Below are 19,279 nucleotides of genomic sequence, written 5' to 3'. Positions count from 1 at the left end.
ACGTACGTTACTTCCTTGGGCAGCGAGGCTACACCTGGGAGCAAGGCTTAGGAGGAATCTCCAGGGTTTTATACTCTCAATGACATCATGGTTGAAGGATGCGTTCTGTCGTGCATTTCATCCAATAGGAGTTGAATTCTATCCTTCAGAATTTCACTCAAGGTGTAAAGTGAGCAAGCCTTGATGGGATATGTAGTCTGTTTGGACTCCCTTTGTTTGATTTTGGCACTGTTTGGCTTTCAGTGTTCCTACAGGCCTCAGTCAGGCTTTATTACTATGTGTAGGCCTGTATTTGTCTCCTCTCTGTGCACGAGGCCCAATACCAGGGACAGGTTCTGAAGAAAAGGGCCCCTCTGAGCTCTCCTGTACGATAACCTCAGCTCCTTAGGACTCAACATGGCTCCCTAGTGTGATGGCCTCAGTAGCTGGCCTTGAAGGTCCTGCCTCCAGTGCTGCCATCTTCATGCAGGAAAGAGGATGTGGAGGCGCTCAGAGGTGAGAACTCTTCTGAGCTCTGTGGTGCTGGTACAATGGGCTCAGCTGCTGGGCTTGATGGTTCTGCTGCCTCTACGGCTGCCTTTGCTGGACAGGGGAAGTGGAGAGGCTCCGAGGTGTGGACTTAACTGAGCTCTCTGGTTTGACTTTGATGGGCTGAGTTGAGGAGCTTGAAGATTCTGCTTTCCCCACTGCTTCAAATTTGTCAGACTGGGCAGATTTAATCTGACCAGGTCTACTCTATTTTCTTTGAACAGTAGTTTAGGACAGACCTCTGCTCCTCCATCTTGGCCTCCTTGTGTATCTCCTTAATGGTCTTTGGACACAGATCAGCCCTTTGAAAGACCCAACTGAACTGATAGGAGGAGAGAACAACATTAAGACAAAACGTACATGATAAAACATACTCCCCTGCTAAAAAAAATCCATCTTAACCAGCATGCAATTCCCATGCTGGTGTAAGCTGGTTAATGCTGGTTTGGTGCTGGTCTAGCTGTTGGACCAGCATAGCCATGCTTTTCACCAGCAAAACCCACATACCCCAATCAAAAACACAAACAACTCACCAGTCGCAAGTCCATGACGTCCTGCAGCAACGAATTCAAGAGGACATATTTCGCTCCATGACCAACCTCACCAGCTGGCTTATGTACCAATCCATTTTTGACTGGAAGTTAAAAGACCACAGAACTGATTCATAAGCTTGTCAACATGTACTGTGCCATTTTTCTGCTGAGAAACCACAAGTATTGATTCCTGCCTGACACTACACAGCAAATATAGAGTCACGTTTAACCCACAAACATACTGGTCTAATCCTGGGCTCAACTTTGCTATCGTAATATACAGCAGGACTGCGTTTCCCAAAAGCATTGCAAGCTTAAGTTGATCGTAGAGACTATTGCAACCAATGGTTTCTAGGATCTACCTAGGCTTACGATGCATTTGAGAAACACAGCCCAGGGGCTTCATGAATAAAACTCTGCTTAGATGCCTTCCTAAAAGTGTGCGTAAGCGATGAGGGTTTCATTGCGATGAGGGTCGGGATGAAGTGGAGCAGGCAGCACATTTGATGCGCATTTTATGTGCATTGCTGTACCTGTTTGCAGCTGTACAATACTATTTCTGATGAGACATGTCTCTCCAATGATCTGTTCGACTACTGAATATGGCCAGCAGTGCCTGTCTTATAGCTACTGTCCATTTTACTGAGCAATTTCACGTCAGTCGTCAAGTGTGCATCGCATTACAGATCATCTTTACTCAAATGCTGTAATTATCTCAGTACATGATTGTAATAGAACAGAAAATATCTCAAACTAAGAAATCTTCGATGTCATTTTTAGTTACTGTATGTTCCTTCTCTATGATGACATGGGAAAGTTCTCCAAACGCAGTGCATCCCAAACCAATATTTCCCTTTACAGCTTATATTGGAATGCTTTTTCAGTTAGTTACATAAAAATAATATAGCCTACTATTGGCTTGATAACGATTACTTCAGTTTCAAGTGCTTAACTACATACTTTTTTAATCTAAATGTGAATTAAATGAAAATCAGTGTTTATAATCAGTCTGTTCAGTTCATTATTTGTCCAGCTGGAGTTGCCACTTCACACACACCAGTTAAACAGTGTGCACGCACAGTCAAGAGTGTCCGGACGGTGCGCACATATTTACAGCAAGTTTATTTTTTATAAATCCCGATATGTGTGTGGAAAATTGCATACGCACATTTTAATGCCAATTTTGTGCGTACGCAACGTTTATACATCAGGCCCCAGGTCTTTTCTAACAGTGGTGAGCAGCTAGCAGAATCACTCTAGACACTGCTCATCATTGTTGTTGTTTCTGAGCAGTTTCTCCATGATCTCATGGATGGTGACCCCTGTCAGAAATTGCTGCTTGAATTGCTGCCTTCTTTCCCTGATCCAGCTTGAGTTACAGCCTCTCCTGTTTGGAAAGAAAGAGCACTCAAAAGTGATCTTAATGAGCCCATTGTGGACAAACTTCCAATTAATGCATCATTGACATACCCACACTGTTTTTTGATTAATTTGGGACAATTAATTAACAAATGCTGCAAAATATAGCTTGTCTCATATGTAAGACATCTGCATAGAATGATTAAAGGTACTTTGAGTACTAAAATAACTTACTGATGGAGCTGTCTCCATCTCTCTGCTTCAGAAAGGTGTTGTCTTTCACCTGATCCTTTTGGAACTCTTTCCAACACCTTTGCAGAAGCAGTGACCCAAAGTTGGCCTTAAGATTTGGCTGGTACCTCAAAGGCAAGGCCAATTGCGATGTGGAATATTCATTCTGTGTTCTGAGCAAAACAGATTCAGTCTGAAGCTCCATATGATTCCAAGATCAAAATTAATTTCCAAAGATCAACTTTGGAAATAAAAACTTTTCTTTCATAAATCACCAACACACTGTAATTATATACCGTAGATATGCATTTGAAGACAGACTCAATGTTACGTAACATATGACTCACCTTGGCCAGACTTCTCTGGCATAGGTCACAGACAAGTCCACCTCAGGTCAACCACATTGATGGCTTTCTCAAAAACCAAATCAATGAAGATCTTGAGTTGCTCCTCTATGTCTAGGCAGAGGACAGCCACTTGCTTCATCAGCTGGTCGGACTTGTGCAGTTTATTTATTGAGGATACTTTGGAAGAGTTCCTACATAAAAATCAATTACCGTATTACTGAATGCTTGTTACGTTGAGACAGAGCAGGAGCAGATGAAGATGCGGTGAGAACCCAAGTGCAGTTTAAGTGAATTAATTCTAGTACATGAACCCAGGTCACAGAGAAGTCCACCTCAGGTCAACCACGTTGATGACTTTCTCAAAACCCAAATCAGTGAAGCTCGAGTTGCTCCTCTATGTCTAGGCAGAGGACAGCCACTTGCTTCATCAGCTGGTCGAACTTCTGCAGTTTATTTATTGAGGATACTTTGGAAGAGTTCCTACATAAAAATCAATTACTGTATTACTGAATGCTTGTAACATTGAGGCAGAACAGGAGCATATGAAGATGAGGCGAGAACCCAAGTGCAGTTTAATTAAGTGAATGTATTCCAGTACATGAATACAAAAGACTTGACTTGACTTGACTTGACTTGACTTGACAACATTACACAAACAATACCTGACAAAGAACAATGGCAAACATGAGGGTTTAAATATACAGACATTGGGTAAAACAATAACAAGGTAACCAATGACAAGACAGAACTGATAAACAAGATGTCAAGACTAATAAACCAAGAACCAATGACAAACTAGAACTGATAACAAGATAACAAGACTAATACACATGAACCAATGAAAAGACAAGACACATAAAACATGAGGGAAATAGGAAACCACATGACTAAGACACATGACCAGACCAGGAAGTAAACTAATTTCAAAGTAAAAGACATAAAAACAAAACATGAACAAAAACACAAATAAATTATAGTCAGGCAAGGAAAAAATATCACATTCATGTGGGTCCCAGCATATTCAGGTATCCTGGGAAATGAGTGAGCAGACAAATTTGCAAAAGAAGCAGTCAAAAAAAGAATTGCTGAAATCAACATTAAATTATAAAAATCAGAGGGGAAAGGCATAGTGTGGAGTAAGGTAAATCAAAAATGGCAGCAGCATTGGGATAACGCAATAAAAGGGAGACATTTACACTCAATCCAAAACAGAGTAAGTATGTTAAGAAGTCGGGGAACAAAATGGAATGAGCAAGTAATAATAAGCAGGCTGAGAATTGGGCACAGTAACCTTAACAGTACACTTGACATCATAGGAAAACATCCAATGGGTCTTTGCGATCAATGCCATGAGGATGAGACAGTTGAGCATATCCTTATGTTATGCAGGAAATTTACACATGAAAGGCAAGAAATGATGACACAATTACGGGAAATAGGGCGGGTAGAGGACAATATATATATATATATTTTTTCATTCATCTATTAAACAAAGAAAAGCAAAACATATACAAACAAAATCAATACTTCACCCCCACTATTCCCCAGTCTTCTGGATGACCCCTCTTCAAAAGCTGCCACCCTGCTCATCTCCGAGCACCACTCCTGAAATGGGGGTGCTCCAGCCAACTTCCATCCCCTTAAAACTTTCTGTCTGGCAATCATAACGCTGGTTAGGAACCAATTTTTTATGTGCTTATTCTCTATATTGATGACCGCCCCATCGCCTAAAATACATAGTCTGGGGCAAAATAAAATCTGAGTGCTCAATACCTCACACATAAAACTCTGAATCTTCAACTAAAATTCTTGGATCTTATAGGGGTCATGAATCGGAAAATCAAACTTACCATGATATCTTGACATATAAAATTTCATAGCACTATAAAAACATACTGTAAATTTCAGAACTGATAACTTCTTCGTTAGTCCAAAAAAGGCTTTATTGAAACCAAGGTACCAAAATGACTTGTTCTCTACTTCCTCCTCACTAATACATCATAGTGTGGTATTACATCAGCACAGGCCAGCCTCTGCATAAACAGATCAACGGCTACTTTATCGTCAACACTGCTTAGGCCCACCCACCGGTCTTGCGGTTAGAGTAGAGCGGTGAGATTATTTCTGGAGCAACAGGAGGTGTCAGGATGGCCACGAAGATGTCAAGATGTTGCAGTGCCAGGTTTTGGGAAACTAGATTTCTTGCATTTGCATCGCAAGGATCCCAACATTAAGAAAGAGTGGCTGACGTTTATTTTTAATGAAGTCATTCGTAAGAACATGTTTGTTTGCTCACTTCGTTTTACCGATGATTCTTTCACAAACAAGACACAGTTTGAAGCAGGCTTTGCAGAGAGACTTGAAATTAAAAGTTGATGCAGTGCCAACTATATTGGTCCCGACAGGGATGTCGCAACAAACAAGTGTGAGTATCCATGTTCATTGTTTTGCTTCATATGTTACAGACTGTTAGATGTGTACTGAGTATTTGATTTGATCCTAGTGATTTTAGATGCTCGTGTATTAGTTTTAATGCACAGGGATCTCTAAGCAGCATATATTTTCTTGTTCTGTTGGCATGATGGCACAATTGCCATAGATGCACCTAAAGAGTATTGATATCAATATATTTAGACAATCTCTTTCCTTTTTAATGAAAACATGACTCATTGTAATGAACAACACATGCGTTTGTCACTACACTGAATATATGATGAGAGATGATTATATGATGAACGACAGTGCGACAAACACTGGTGAATGTATCCTGTATACGTTTACATGTTGCACGGTAAGTGTATACTTTCACAGTTATAAATGTGATAGCACCATATATTTACTCTTTATTTGGTACTGTCATGCGTTACTCAGCATTTGTAAAACACGGAAATGTTTCACCGTTGGAAAATGCCCCAACTATGTAACAAGATACACATCATTGTGTCGCTTCTTGGTTTAAACAACAATAAAAGTAATACATATTACACAAATAGACAAGTAAATTACAGTGATTACTTACCACGCTGTCAAAGACTGCAGTATCCGTGGTGTTTGTGGAGGGGGTACATTTTCTTCACATTTGGGATCAGACTCTGGCTCAAACATGTATGGATGAATTCCTCCAGTTGTCATTATTTTAACCATCCAAAGTTTTCAAAACAACCCCACATGCACGTAATGGCAGGGGCGTTTACACTTATCCACATGCAAAGATGTTACCCAGTCACAGCAGTGTGCGTTTACACTGAAGTCTTCAAGAACACACGCCCCAAAAAATGGAGCGTTTGAATCAGAGGCACAAAAACTGGTTAGAAAATGACCAATTATTCCTAAATTATGACTACTTTCAATGAAAAAACCACACTAACATTATAAGTGGACGTCAAGGAACATTATAAAATAAAATAAAAATCCAATTCATGACACCTTTAACACATCCCCAAAAGACATGGGTTGTGTCTCCATCTTCTGATTGACATCGCCAGCAGGTGGGTGTGTCTTTAAGACCAAGCCAATACAATCTAGAGGGGGTCCAACAGAATCTATGTAAAATCTTGAATAATAGGGTTCAAAACAGTGTTACTATGAATGCAAACTTTAATAAAGTGAAAAAGACATTCTATTAGCATCACATAAATATACGTATATATATATATAACTACAAATTTCCAACATTCTTTTGAATGTCCATGTACTAAAATAAAATATTTGATGCCATGAGTGTACCTTCATTTACTATTATTATTATTTTGAATGGCCATGGAAGATGAAGCAATGTGATAACAATTTTACCTGGTCACAAAAAGTAGTCCATTAATTTACCTGATGAACTTTCACCTTTTGCTGACCCTTTATGCTTCGCAGAGCTAATGTGTGCTTCTAAATCACTTGCACCTTTATTAGCAATTGACACATTAGTGCCAGCTTTACACGTCATACATTCTGCATACATTCTGCTTCCCACAGATCTCGACCTGGACGAAAGCATGGGAATTTTTTTGTGCAAATCTTCTGTAAATTTGCACTTTCGTTTGGGCATTATTTCCACTCAGCTGTCATTTGCTGCTACTGTCAAGCAACTGTTTGATGCCAAACACAACAGAGAGATTGACAGGCAGGACTTTGGCCAATAGTTGCTGCAAGCCTCTTATAATTGACCAATTGGTGTGCGAGAAGGCGGGACTTGCAAAGAGGGGTTAAAGCAATGCAAATATGCACGCAAACACATTGAAGTATTAGACCAGATGCACATCATAATGCAACTAAAGCCGAATCCCGGACATTTTTGCAAATTTAGAAATCCCGGCCGGACGCTTTTTTAAGGTCCGAAAAAGAGGATGTATGGTCACCCTAATCATGATTCTAACTTCGGCAGTAATATTATCTGTTTGCTCTTGTACACTAATGATGATAAATTGTGTGTGGAGTAGTGTATAAATGCAGTGGATACATTTAATGTTAGTTAATGTTACTTACCTCAAAGATTTGTCGTCCTCCTCAACCAAATAACATTAGACGGATCCAGGAATACTCCAGTGCATATATCTGCAAGTGTGTGTGAGCGCATGAGTTTACAGCAGCGGGTGAGGAGCTGACTGAACTGACTGGAGCTGACTGCCGTGTGAGAGAGAGTGCAAAACACAACCTTTTATTTTGTTATTATGAGACTGAGAAGTGCAAAAATATTATAAGTGTAATGTTTTCGGTTCATTATGAGACTGTGGTGGGGCAAATTAGACTGTGGCGGGCCGCCAGAGTCTAGTCAATTAATGGGAAACACTGGGCCTATGTAATTTATTGAAATGTAATCTGGGATGCTTACCATTCTAAATGAAGGACTTTGCTATACTATCAAATTGCTTGAAATAAGAGAGGGGGACATCTACAGGGAGAGACTGTAGCAGGTAGTTAAATTTTGGAATACAGTTCATTTTAATAACATTAACCTTCCCAATCATAGATAAATGTAATGAAGCCCACCTGCCCACATCGCTTGAAAACCTTTTTATTAAGGGGTCAAAATTAACTAACTAAATCAGACAAATTTGCTGGGAATAAAATGGCCAACTACTTAATGCCCTGTTTGGGCCACTGGAAGGCACCCGGCTGAAAAGCCGTTACTGGGCAGTACGCTGTCAGAGCCAAAGCATCAGATTTAGACCAATTGGCTCTGTATCCTGAGAACTAGAAAAGGAATTAATAATTCTGTAGAGGCAAGGCACAGATCTAGTGGGGTTGGAGACGAATAATAAAATATAATCTGCGTAAAGCAAAAGTTTATGTGCCATACCTCACGCCATCACCCCTGGAAAATCATCTTCCTTTCTTATCGCGGCTGCTAATGGTTCCAGGGCAAGACAGAACAATAATGGGGAAAGAGGGCAACCCCGTCGGGCGCCCCTATCCAGAGTAAAATAATCTGAAATTAATCCATTTGTTTGTACCACCGCTACCGGTTGTCTATAAAGTAACTTAATCCATCCAATAAAAGTATTCCCGAACCCATATATTTCCAAAATCTTAAAAAAAGAATCCCATTCTAACATATCAAATGTGACTGGAGTCTGATCATTCGCCACTGACCACATGATATTGATGAAACGCCTAATGTTATCAGAAGAGCTGCGGCCCTGAATAAATCCCACCTGATCTATATGTATAAGAGATGTCATAACTTTACTTAATCAGTTAGCCAGAATTTTTGACAATATTTTTACGTCTAGCTGGATCAGGGAAATTGGACGGTAACTCTTACACTCACTTGGATCTTTGTCCTTTTTAAGTATCAGACTGATCCAGGCTTGTGTCATGGTTGGCGGAAGCTTTCCATTCTTTAATGATTCCGTATAAACTTCTAGCAAAAGTGGAGCCAGTTCTGTAGCATAAGATCTAAAAAATTCAGCAGCAAAGCCATCTGGCCCCGGAGCCTTGCCTGTAGGCAAGGCCTTAATTACCTTGCCAAGCTCCTCCAAGTTATCTCAGAATAAAGAATTTTTTGCTCAGTCATCAGTTTAGGGAGTTCTAATTGTTCCACAAAATTGCTAATATCTTCATCAGTAGACGAAGATGTGGAACTATAAATATCAAGATAGAATTCTTTAAAAGCATTATTAATATCAATGGCCAACGTAAAAATATCACCACCAGCAGATTTCACTGAAGGAATAGTAGAAAAAGACTCTCTCTGCTTTATATATCTAGCCAAATGCTTCCCTTCTTTGTCCCCCAACTCAAAGTATGAGTGTCTTGCCCTGAATAGCCAAAACTCCACCTTCCGTGACAAAATAGTATTTCAATCGGGTCAATTCTCTGAGGCCATCAGACAACATTCAGCCCTTCAGCTCTGCCTCTGTGCTTTTAATATTCCCTTTCAACTCCACAAGTTCTCGTGCTCTGGACTTTTTGATGAATGATTCATACTGTATAATCCGACCCCTAAGAACTGCTTTAGGTGCCTCCCAAGCCACGCCCACAGAGGATACTGAGAACCAGTTGGTCTCCATATAAACATTGATTTCAGCCTTTAACATTTGTTGGAATTCAGGATTTTGCAAAAGGGATACATTAAAGCGCCAACTATATGATTTCTTTTTCTCCGTATGTGGCAACACCTCTAAACTCACCAGGGCGTGATCTGAGACTAAGATGTTTCCAAATGAGCAATCCACAACAGATGAAATGAGGGACTTAGATACAGTTGTGCTCAAAAGTTTGCATACCCTGGCAGAAATTGTGAAATTTTGGCATTGATTTTGAAAATATGACTGATCATGCAAATCATATCTTTTATTTAAGGATAGTGATCATATGAAGCCATTTATTATCATATAGTTGTTTGGCTCCTTTTTAAATCATAATGATAACAGAAATCACCCAAATGGCCCTGATCAAATGTTTACATACCCTTGAATGTTTGGCCTTGTTACAGACACACAAGGTGACACACACAGGTTTAAATGGCAATTAAAGATTAATTTCCCACACCTGTGGCTTTTTAAATTGCAATTAGTGCCTGTGTATAAATAGTCAATGAGTTTGTTAGCTCTCACGTGGATGCACTGAGCAGGCTAGATACTGAGCCATGGGGAGCAGAAAAGAACGGTCAAAAGACCTGCGTAACAAGGTAATGGAACTTTATAAAGATGGAAAAGGATATAAAAAGATATCCAAAGCCTTGAAAATGCCAGTCAGTACTGTTCAATCACTTATTAAGAAGTGGAAAATTCGGGGATCTCTTGATACCAAGCCAAGGTCAAGTAGACCAAGACAGATTTCAGCCACAACTGCCAGAAGAATTGTTCAGGATACAAAGAAAAACCCACAGGCGTGATTGTTTCAAGGAGCACAATAAGACGATACTTGAACAAAAATGAGCTGCATGGTCGAGTTGCCAGAAAGACGCCTTTACTGCGCCAATGCCACAAAAAAGCCCGGTTACAATATGCCCAACAATACCTTGACACGCCTCACAGCTTCTGGCACACTGTAATTTGGAGTGACAAGACCAAAATAGAGCTTAATGGTCACAACCATAAGCGCTATGTTTGGAGAGGGATCAACAAGGCCTATAGTGAAAAGAATACCATCCCCACTGTGAAGCATGGTGGTGGCTCACTGATGTTTTGGGGGTGTGTGAGCTCTAAAGGCACAGGAAATCTTGTGAAAATTGATGGCAAGATGAATGCAGCATATTATCACAAAATACTGGCAGACAATTTGCATTCTTCTGCATGAAAGCTGCGCATGGGACGCTCTTGGACTTTCCAGCACGACAATGACCCTAAGCACAAGGCCAAGTTGACCCTCCAGTGGTTACAGCAGAAAAAGGTGACGGTTCTGGAGTGGCCATCACAGTCTCCTGACCTTAATATCATCGAGCCACTCTGGGGAGATCTCAAACGTGCGGTTCATGCAAGACGACCAAAGATTTGCATGACCTGGAGGCATTTTGCCAAGACGATTGGGCAGCTATACCACCTGCAAGAATTTGGGGCCTCATAGACAACTATTACAAAAGACTGCATGCTGTCATTGATGCTAAAGGGGGCAATACACAGTATTAAGAACTAAGGGTATGCAGACTTTTGAATAAGGGTCATTTCATTTTTTTCTTTGTTGCCATGTTTTGTTTTATGATTGTGCCATTCTGTTATAACCTACCGTTGAATATGAATCCCATAAGAAATAAAAGAATGTTTTCTTTAAAAATGGTACATACACTATATTGCCAAAAGTATTCGCTCATCTGCCTTTAGACGCATATGAACTTAAGTGACATCCCATTCTTAATCCATAGGGTTTAATATGACGTCAGCCCACCCTTTGCATCTATAACAGCTTCAACTCTTCTGGGAAGGCTTTCCACAAGGTTTAGGAGTGTGTTTATGGGAATTTTTGACCATTCTTCCAGAAGCGCATTTGTGAGGTCAGACACTGATGTTGGACGAGAAGGCCTGGCTCGCAGTCTTCGCTCTAATTCATCCCAAAGGTGCTCTATCGGGTTGAGGTCAGGACTCTGTGCAGACCAGTCAAGTTCTTCCACACCAAACTCGCTCATCCATGTCTTTATGGACCTTGCTTTGTGCACTGGTGCGCAGTCATGTTGGAACAGGAAGAGGCCATCCCCAAATTGTTCCCACAAAGTTGGGAGCATAGAATTGTCCAAAATCTCTTGGTATGCTGAAGCATTCAGAGTTCCTTTCACTGGAACTAAGGGGCCAAGCCCAGCTCCTGAAAAACAACCCCACACCATAATCCCCCCTCCACCAAACTTCACAGTTGGCACAATGCAGTCAGACAAGTACCATTCTCCTGGCAACCGCCAAACCCAGACTCGTCCATCAGATTGCCAGATGTAGAAGCGTGATTCGTCACTCCAGAGAACGCGTCTCCACTGCTCTAGAGTCCAGTGGCGGCGTGCTTTACACCACCGCATCCAACGCTTTGTATTGCACTTGGTGATGTATGGCTTGGATGCAGCTGCTCGGCCATGGAAACCCATTCCATGAAGCTCTCTACGCACTGTTCTTGAGCTAATCTGAAGGCCACATGAACTTTGGAGGTCTGTAGCGATCGACTCTGCAGAAAGTTGGCGACCTCTGCGCACTATGCGCCTCAGCATCCGCTGACCCCGCTCTGTCATTTTACGTGGCCTACCACTTCGTGGCTGAGTTGCTGTCATTCCCAATTGCTTCCAATTTGTTATAATACCACTGATAATTGACTGTGGAATATTTAGTAGCGAGGACATTTCATGACTGGACTTGTTGCACAGGTGGCATCCTATCACAGTACCACGCTGGAATTCACTGAGCTCCTGAGAGTGGCCCATTCTTTCACAAATGTTTCTAGAAGCAGTCTGCATGCCTAGGTGCTTCATTTTATACACCTGTGGCCATGGAAGTGATTGGAACTCCTGAATTAAATTGTTTGGATGGGTGAGCGGATACTTTTGGCAATATAGTGTATATTACCAATTCTCCAAGGGTATGCAAACGTTTGAGCACAACTGTATATATAAAAAATCTATTCTAGAATAAATCTTATGGACTGATGAATAAAATGTATAGCCCCTACCAGATGGGTTCAAAAGTCTCCAAATATCTGTATGACCAAGATTTTTACCCATCCTGTGAAGTGTCAATGTTGCTCTAGGGGGCTTACACACTTTTGCTTCACTATGATCAAGGACTGAGTCCATCAAAAGATTAAAGTCTCCTCCCAGTATTATATCATGAGGGGTGCCAGCGGCTTGCAACATCCCTTCAAGATCTACAAAAAAGCCCTGATCATCAGCGTTAGGCTAATAAATATTAGCCAAAATCAACCTTTGCCCCTGAATTTCTGCTTAAACAATAATGTCTCTTCCTAATTTATCTTTAATCTGTTTGAGACATTTGAATTGTAGATGTTTACTTATCAATGTAATGACTCCCCTGCTCTTGAGCCAGCACTAAAGAAAACATGTCCACCCCATATCTTCCCAAATTTTTCAGCTTCCTGCGGGGAAAGATGCGTTTCTGTCATATTTCATATATTTCAGAAAATAAATAACCTTCCTTCTTTTTATGGGGTGCCCCAACCTATTCACATTTCACGTGGAGAGAGACAGTCCACTCATACTAACATCTGACATTTTGACATATTAGAAAAAATAGACTGTGTGTCAAAAATAAAATTAGAAAGACCACATACCAACATTAGTGTAACAATCAAACCCCGAACATCCCCCAGAACCAAACAAACAGAAAAAAAAACCTTCGCATTAACCCCACGCACGACAGCACCAACCGGTGTCTATCCCTCCAAACTCAATCAGTCCATGTACACCTATGAGAGTCCCCGGGACAACTTTGCCATCGAACTGCTCAAGTCCAGTGCTTCTATAAAAATTTTGTGAGACAGAATTACACAACAGAAAATAATCTATAAAACAAACTCCAGTCAAAAGGCGGAATAAGCACAAAGAACATGTAGATTCATCCACATAACTGTCCCAAAGGTGTGCTCCACAAAACAAACTCCAGCTGCTAGTGGAATCAGCACAAAAAAAAAAAAAAAGAAAAGAAAAAGAATGTTCAGTTTCCTCGGGCAGTCAAATTAATGTTCAGTCAGCCGGCCCATTCGACTGTTACGTGAGTGTAACAAATGCCTTGCAAATGATTTGCAAGAAATATTCCACAAAACAAACTCCATCCAATAGGAGGCATAATCACAAAGAACATGCAGATTCATCCACAAACTGTCCTGAAGGAGTGTTATTCCACAAAACAAACTTCGGCCGCTAGGCGGAACCAACACAAAAAGAAACAAAATAGGCACTCAGTTTCCTCAGACAGTCAAGAGAATGTTCAGTGAGTTAGGCCCACTTAGCTGTTACACAAGTGCAACAAATGCCCTAATCACTCCAATGTTTGCAAGAAATATTCCAAAAAACAAACTCCATCCAATAGGAGGCATAAGCAAAAAGAACGTGCAGATTCATCCACAAACTGTCCCAAAGGAGTGTTATTCCACAAAACAAACTCCAGCCGCTAGGCGGAACCAACAAAAAGAGAAACAAAATAGGCGCTCAGTTTCCTTGGACAGTCAAGAGAATGTTCAGTGAGTCAGGCTCACTCGGCTGCATCGAGAGCATCACACAATGACTTACTCCGTTGACTTTATAAAGGGCATCGTTTGCCGTGGGCATGTAAATATTTTGCGGCCATCCTTAGTATCTATTTTCAATTTGGCCGGGAACATCAGTTCAAAGCAACCTTCTGTTGATGTAAGAGTTTCTTACATTCCTTGAATCGATCACGTTTCTCTCTTGTCGAATTCGCAAAGTCTGGGAACAAGAAAATGCTGTGGTTCTTCCAAGAAAGCCTTCCTTTACTCCTCGCCTCACGTAACATGGGATCTTTATCGGATGATCTCAGAAATTTGACCAGAATTGATCGGGGCCTGTCTCCCTCAGTGGATCTCCGAGCCGGAACTCTGTGAGCTCGCTTAATTTCCAGCTTATGGCCTGTTATGTCAGGCAGACTCGGGAAGAGCTTGTCTAGGAATTTCACCATATCTCGGCCTTCTTCGTTCTCAGGAATTCCAACAATTCGGACGTTGTTTCACCGATTACGATTCTCAAGGTCTTCCAACTTTTCCCAAATGCACTCCAAGTCCGCCTTGGTCGCTAGCAGGTTAGCAGCTAATTCCCTCTCCGATGACTCCAGATAATCGATCCATTTCTCGACGTCCCCCACTCTTGTAACCAACTCAGTGAATTTCGTCTCCATGGCAGCAACGACCTTCATCAGCATTGCCGTCATGTTCGACAGTTGATACTGGATCTCTTCCACTGCACCGGCCAAATTGAGTCCCGGGCTTTCAGCCTGTTGTTCAGGGGCTTCAGCTTAAGCACGTACTGTAAGTGTCTTTTAATGTCTCCAGAGCCCGAGGATTTTGAATTCTTTGACCTATTGTCTTCATAGAACAGTTATGAAACCGAGTGTATTGAATATCACCGGATTATGACACAACAAGTATTAAAACTAGTAAAGTGCGCAGAGCTCGCCGTTCACCCGTCCGAACCTCGTATGGCACCACGCGACTCCCGGGTAGAGGACAATATTAAAATTATGTTAGAATGTGAAGACAGTGTTCAAGGGAGGAAATGTTTATTTAGTTTTTTAAGGATGACTGGACTGGAAAGACAGCTTTAAAATGAATGGACACTGAGGGAGAATGAAACTGAAGGTGGCAGTAATGCAACATTGTGGATGCCAACTGCCATAAAACCTCAAAGAAAAAGAAGAAGAAAAACACACATAGGCATGACAATGCTCTTCAAGACACTCTTCACTGTTAAACCATCAGTCATCTGAAAAAACAAACAAACAAAAAAAAACATGATTTCTCTGTTCATTGCACATAAAGCCAGCTAAAAAAGGGCTGTTTGAAATGTGTTTTTGCCACAAGCCAGAGTGAAGGAGCACACCTCACTTCCTGGTCCTCTGGATTCTCACCGGCCTTACTCTTCTTCAAGCTGGGCTTCCAGGCGTACTCTGGTTTGTCCAGCTCCACATCTATAAAGCCAGCGACATGCAGCGACAAAGAGACAGAGCAGAGCGACTTCCGGAAACATGAGCAACAGCAACCGCAGCCAACAAGATGCAGGCGTGGAGAGTGACACATCAAAGCTAAGAAAAGTTTAACTTTATGCAAATGATGACTGGCATTTGGAAGCGACTACCAATGAGAGTGAAGTCAGTGGAGCAAATGTCATCTGTCTCCTGTGAGATGCTGGAGTTGAGTGCAGAGTTACTGTGTGCAATTTCACTGTTTTAAATGATTTGTCTGTAAACACACATTTTTATAATAAAAAAAGATGTAAGAAATTGTCTGCATTGTGAATGAGTTTGATTCATACCTTGATAGAATCACATCTTGTTAATGAGCACTGCTGCAGTTTATATGAAAACACTCTCCCCTGCAAGAAGTATATATTTTAGCCACAAGAAATCTGACTCCTTATCAAATTAGAAGGATATCTTAGTTTTAGTGGCAGCACATCTCATCTGTGTTCAGATTTCAAAAGCTATGGCCAGGTGCGCAGTCCACCAACATTAGATCGACAGCAGTAGTACAAGGACTTGCGACATTAAAGGAATAGTTCACCTAAAAATGGAAATTCTTTTATCATTTACTCACACTCATGCCATCCTAGATGTGTTTGACTTTCTTTCTTCAGCAGAACACAAACGAAGATTTTTAGAAGAATATCTCAGCTCTGTAGGTCCATACAATGCAAGTGGATGACTAAAATTTGACATTCCAAGAAATGCTTAATTAGGACAACTTGATTTTTCCAGTAATGACAACAGTAGTGTTTACAGTGCACTAAAAACTTCCCAGAAAAGGACATCAAAACACCTTTACATATTATGACTATATTATCTGTGCTTATCCAGTAGCATACTGATTGTTGGACCCAAGCCCAAGCCTTTAGCCAAGATAACACCACTATAACACCACTAGTCCTTGGTGGCTTGGTACAGGCTGAGTTAAAGAAAGTTAAACATGATAAATGTCATTCACCCCTACTTTTCTTGTGCTAACCCTGATTCAGCTCTGACTATGTGAACTGCACCGTCTCCACGTGGAAGAAACCTTTTCCTTGAAGGACAGGTCAAGAGCTCAGAGAGGTCAAGGTTGAAGTTAAGTTACATACTGAGGGAGCTACTATTATTAAGACTCTGGGGACATGAAGACTACATTCACACAAGAGTAGAATAGGGATGTCAGTTATGTTGTACAGTAGATGCTAAATATGGCTATGTTCACATACGGTTTTAAACAAGAGTGACCACCGCTTTTTTAACTGAAGGGGCTGCCATACATTTTGAAGCCTTGCAACACAATGCAAATGGAGCACTCAAAAATCAGTTAAAATTATTAACAAAAAAGCATTTAAAATGGCTGTCAGTTAATTAAGAGTTGATGGATGAACTTGCGTCTAGATTAGACTTTAGTAAATAACATCATGTCAATTGAGATTAAACTTTACGGTATTATGGAAGTCACCATCTTTGATATTTACTTCAGTCACTGTGGTTGCAGGTGTTTTTCATAGCTATAACATGAATACAAAAGGGCTTGACCTTGGTTATTCGAGAGTCACACAATTATGTGTGAACGTAGCTAAACTGGATCCTATCTGGAGTGGAAACTGGACTTTTTCCTTCATATTGAAACAGGCATTACATCAGAGGAAATGAAGACAGCCTGTTACTGTTCAGAATTCTGGGAACCTCATGGAATTCTCTTAAGCATCTTAACTTGAGAACATAAGTGTGACTTTGCACACTGGAAGGATCCAAGGATGCTCATCTCTCACTGTGAGTGTTTAATATGCTTGAGAAACCCATAAGTCACCTGTCCGACTGCCTCAGGGGTCCTAGTGAAAACCATTTGTTTTATGAAGAGATTACCTTCCTTCCAGCATCTGCCACGCAACGACCAGCTCATTTTTCTCCAGAACTGCTGGGTACTGCTGTTTCTCCTGGGTCTCGCATGAGAGCGCATCTCTTTTGAGGTGAGGGACATGCCTGCCTCCATCATCCTTAGAAACATACTGCTGAATGGGCAGCAGATAGAAGACCACTGTCCACCCACCCTGGCGGAAGTGCACAAGCTCATGTCCTTCCTAAACAAAGAGTTTAGACCTGAGTCTGAAAGATTATGCATATGTCAAGGGTGCAATACAGTTCAATCCAGGTGAGATAAAAAAACAACAACAAAAAAAAAAACAGATGGAATTTTGGCATTCAATACCACATAAATAATACCAAAAATTATTTACGTCACTGATTCAACCTGAATATATTTGATTACTCAAACAAAATAAATTTTAAGGTTTAGATCAGGTAGAAAAAGCTACTTAAGTTAACAACTACAGGTTACCTCTTTTTAAAGTGTAGTAACAACCTGGAAACTACCCACAACACTGTAGCAACTGCATATCACTGTGGTAACCACCATTCAGAACACCTAGCAAACACATAGCAACACCTAGGCAAACTCACAGGACAAACAAATCAAGCGCTTCCCCAGCACGTTCAGGTGCTCAGGCCAAAGAACTATCATGAAAAATAAGACAAGGTCTGCACTCTGAACATGTCTCTAAAGAAGAGTCTTTTATTTTTAGCAGCAGAGGATTTAAAAGCAAATGTTTCCTCAGTGTGGACACCCAGGGCACCCGTGCATTGTGGCGATGACTTTTGCATAAGCTAACACCACTCACATTTTCTTTAAAAAAATCTAGTTTCTAATACTAGTAATTAGTCTAGTAACATCTAGCAATATGTAGCATGGACACTGTAAAGTTTTCCACGTTCTACTCATGTTAGATAATATTTAAAATCTAATAAACATAATTATATGATTTCTTTATATTTGAAATTTTAAGTGATCATGGAAGGTTCTATTTAATGTTTGAGAATTCTGTTATAATAAGTGAATTCTGTGTCACTCCACTTTTTTCTCCTCTGTTTCAGATCTTCCTGGACTGGAGAGTTTATCAGTGATTGCAGAACTGCAAGAGGAGGCACACAGACTTCTGTGCAAGGTTATTCTCACACATTACCCCACAGATCACGGCAGATTCAAGGATGTCCTGCTCACAGCTGGCTCTCTACAGATGATGGCCCAAGGCCTGGTGATTCAACTGTTTTTCAGATCCATCACTGGCCAAACAGATCTCACGGAGCACCACTGTGAGATTATTTACAACCGCAAGGCAGAACTGTAAATCTTCAAATCATTTGATCCAATTTATACTACATTGTAAGACTAAAAAGGGACTCAACAACACTTTTGTTCGATATTCTTTATTAAGCAGTAAATTTCTGTAAAGACTTTTTATAAATATTATATATATATATATATACAGTGGTGGCCAAAAATATTGGCACCCTTGGTATATGAGCAAAAAAATCTGCTTTGTTTATCCTTTTGGTCTTTCATTCAAAAAAATCACAAAAATCTAACCTTTAATTGAAGTAAAACTATTGGGGAAATATCTAATTATTAAATAAAATCTTTTCTTCAAAACGCATTAGCCATAATTATTGGCACCCTTTTATTCAATAATATTTGCAACCTCCCATTGCCAAGATAACAGCTCTGAGTCTTCTATTATAATGCCTAATGAGGTTGGAGAGCACATGGCAAGGGATCTGCGACCATTCCTCCTTACAGAATCTCTTCAGATCCTTCAAATTCAGAGGTCCATGTTGGTGGACT

At 40.6% G+C, this 19,279-nt stretch overlaps 1 pseudogene; it reads left to right on the top strand.

Annotated features, from left to right (window-relative positions):
- The first annotated feature begins 17,249 nt into the window (after positions 1 to 17,249).
- On the top strand, positions 17,250 to 18,785 carry LOC127421041 (nuclear receptor subfamily 0 group B member 2-like; annotated as a pseudogene).
- Positions 18,786 to 19,279: the final 494 nt, after the last annotated feature.

The sequence above is a fragment of the Myxocyprinus asiaticus genome, chromosome 30 (assembly GCF_019703515.2).
Source record: "Myxocyprinus asiaticus isolate MX2 ecotype Aquarium Trade chromosome 30, UBuf_Myxa_2, whole genome shotgun sequence".
Classification (NCBI taxonomy): Eukaryota; Metazoa; Chordata; class Actinopteri; order Cypriniformes; family Catostomidae; genus Myxocyprinus; species Myxocyprinus asiaticus.
The sequence above is the reverse complement of the archived record's forward strand: the minus strand, read 5'-3'. Positions and strand labels throughout refer to the sequence as shown.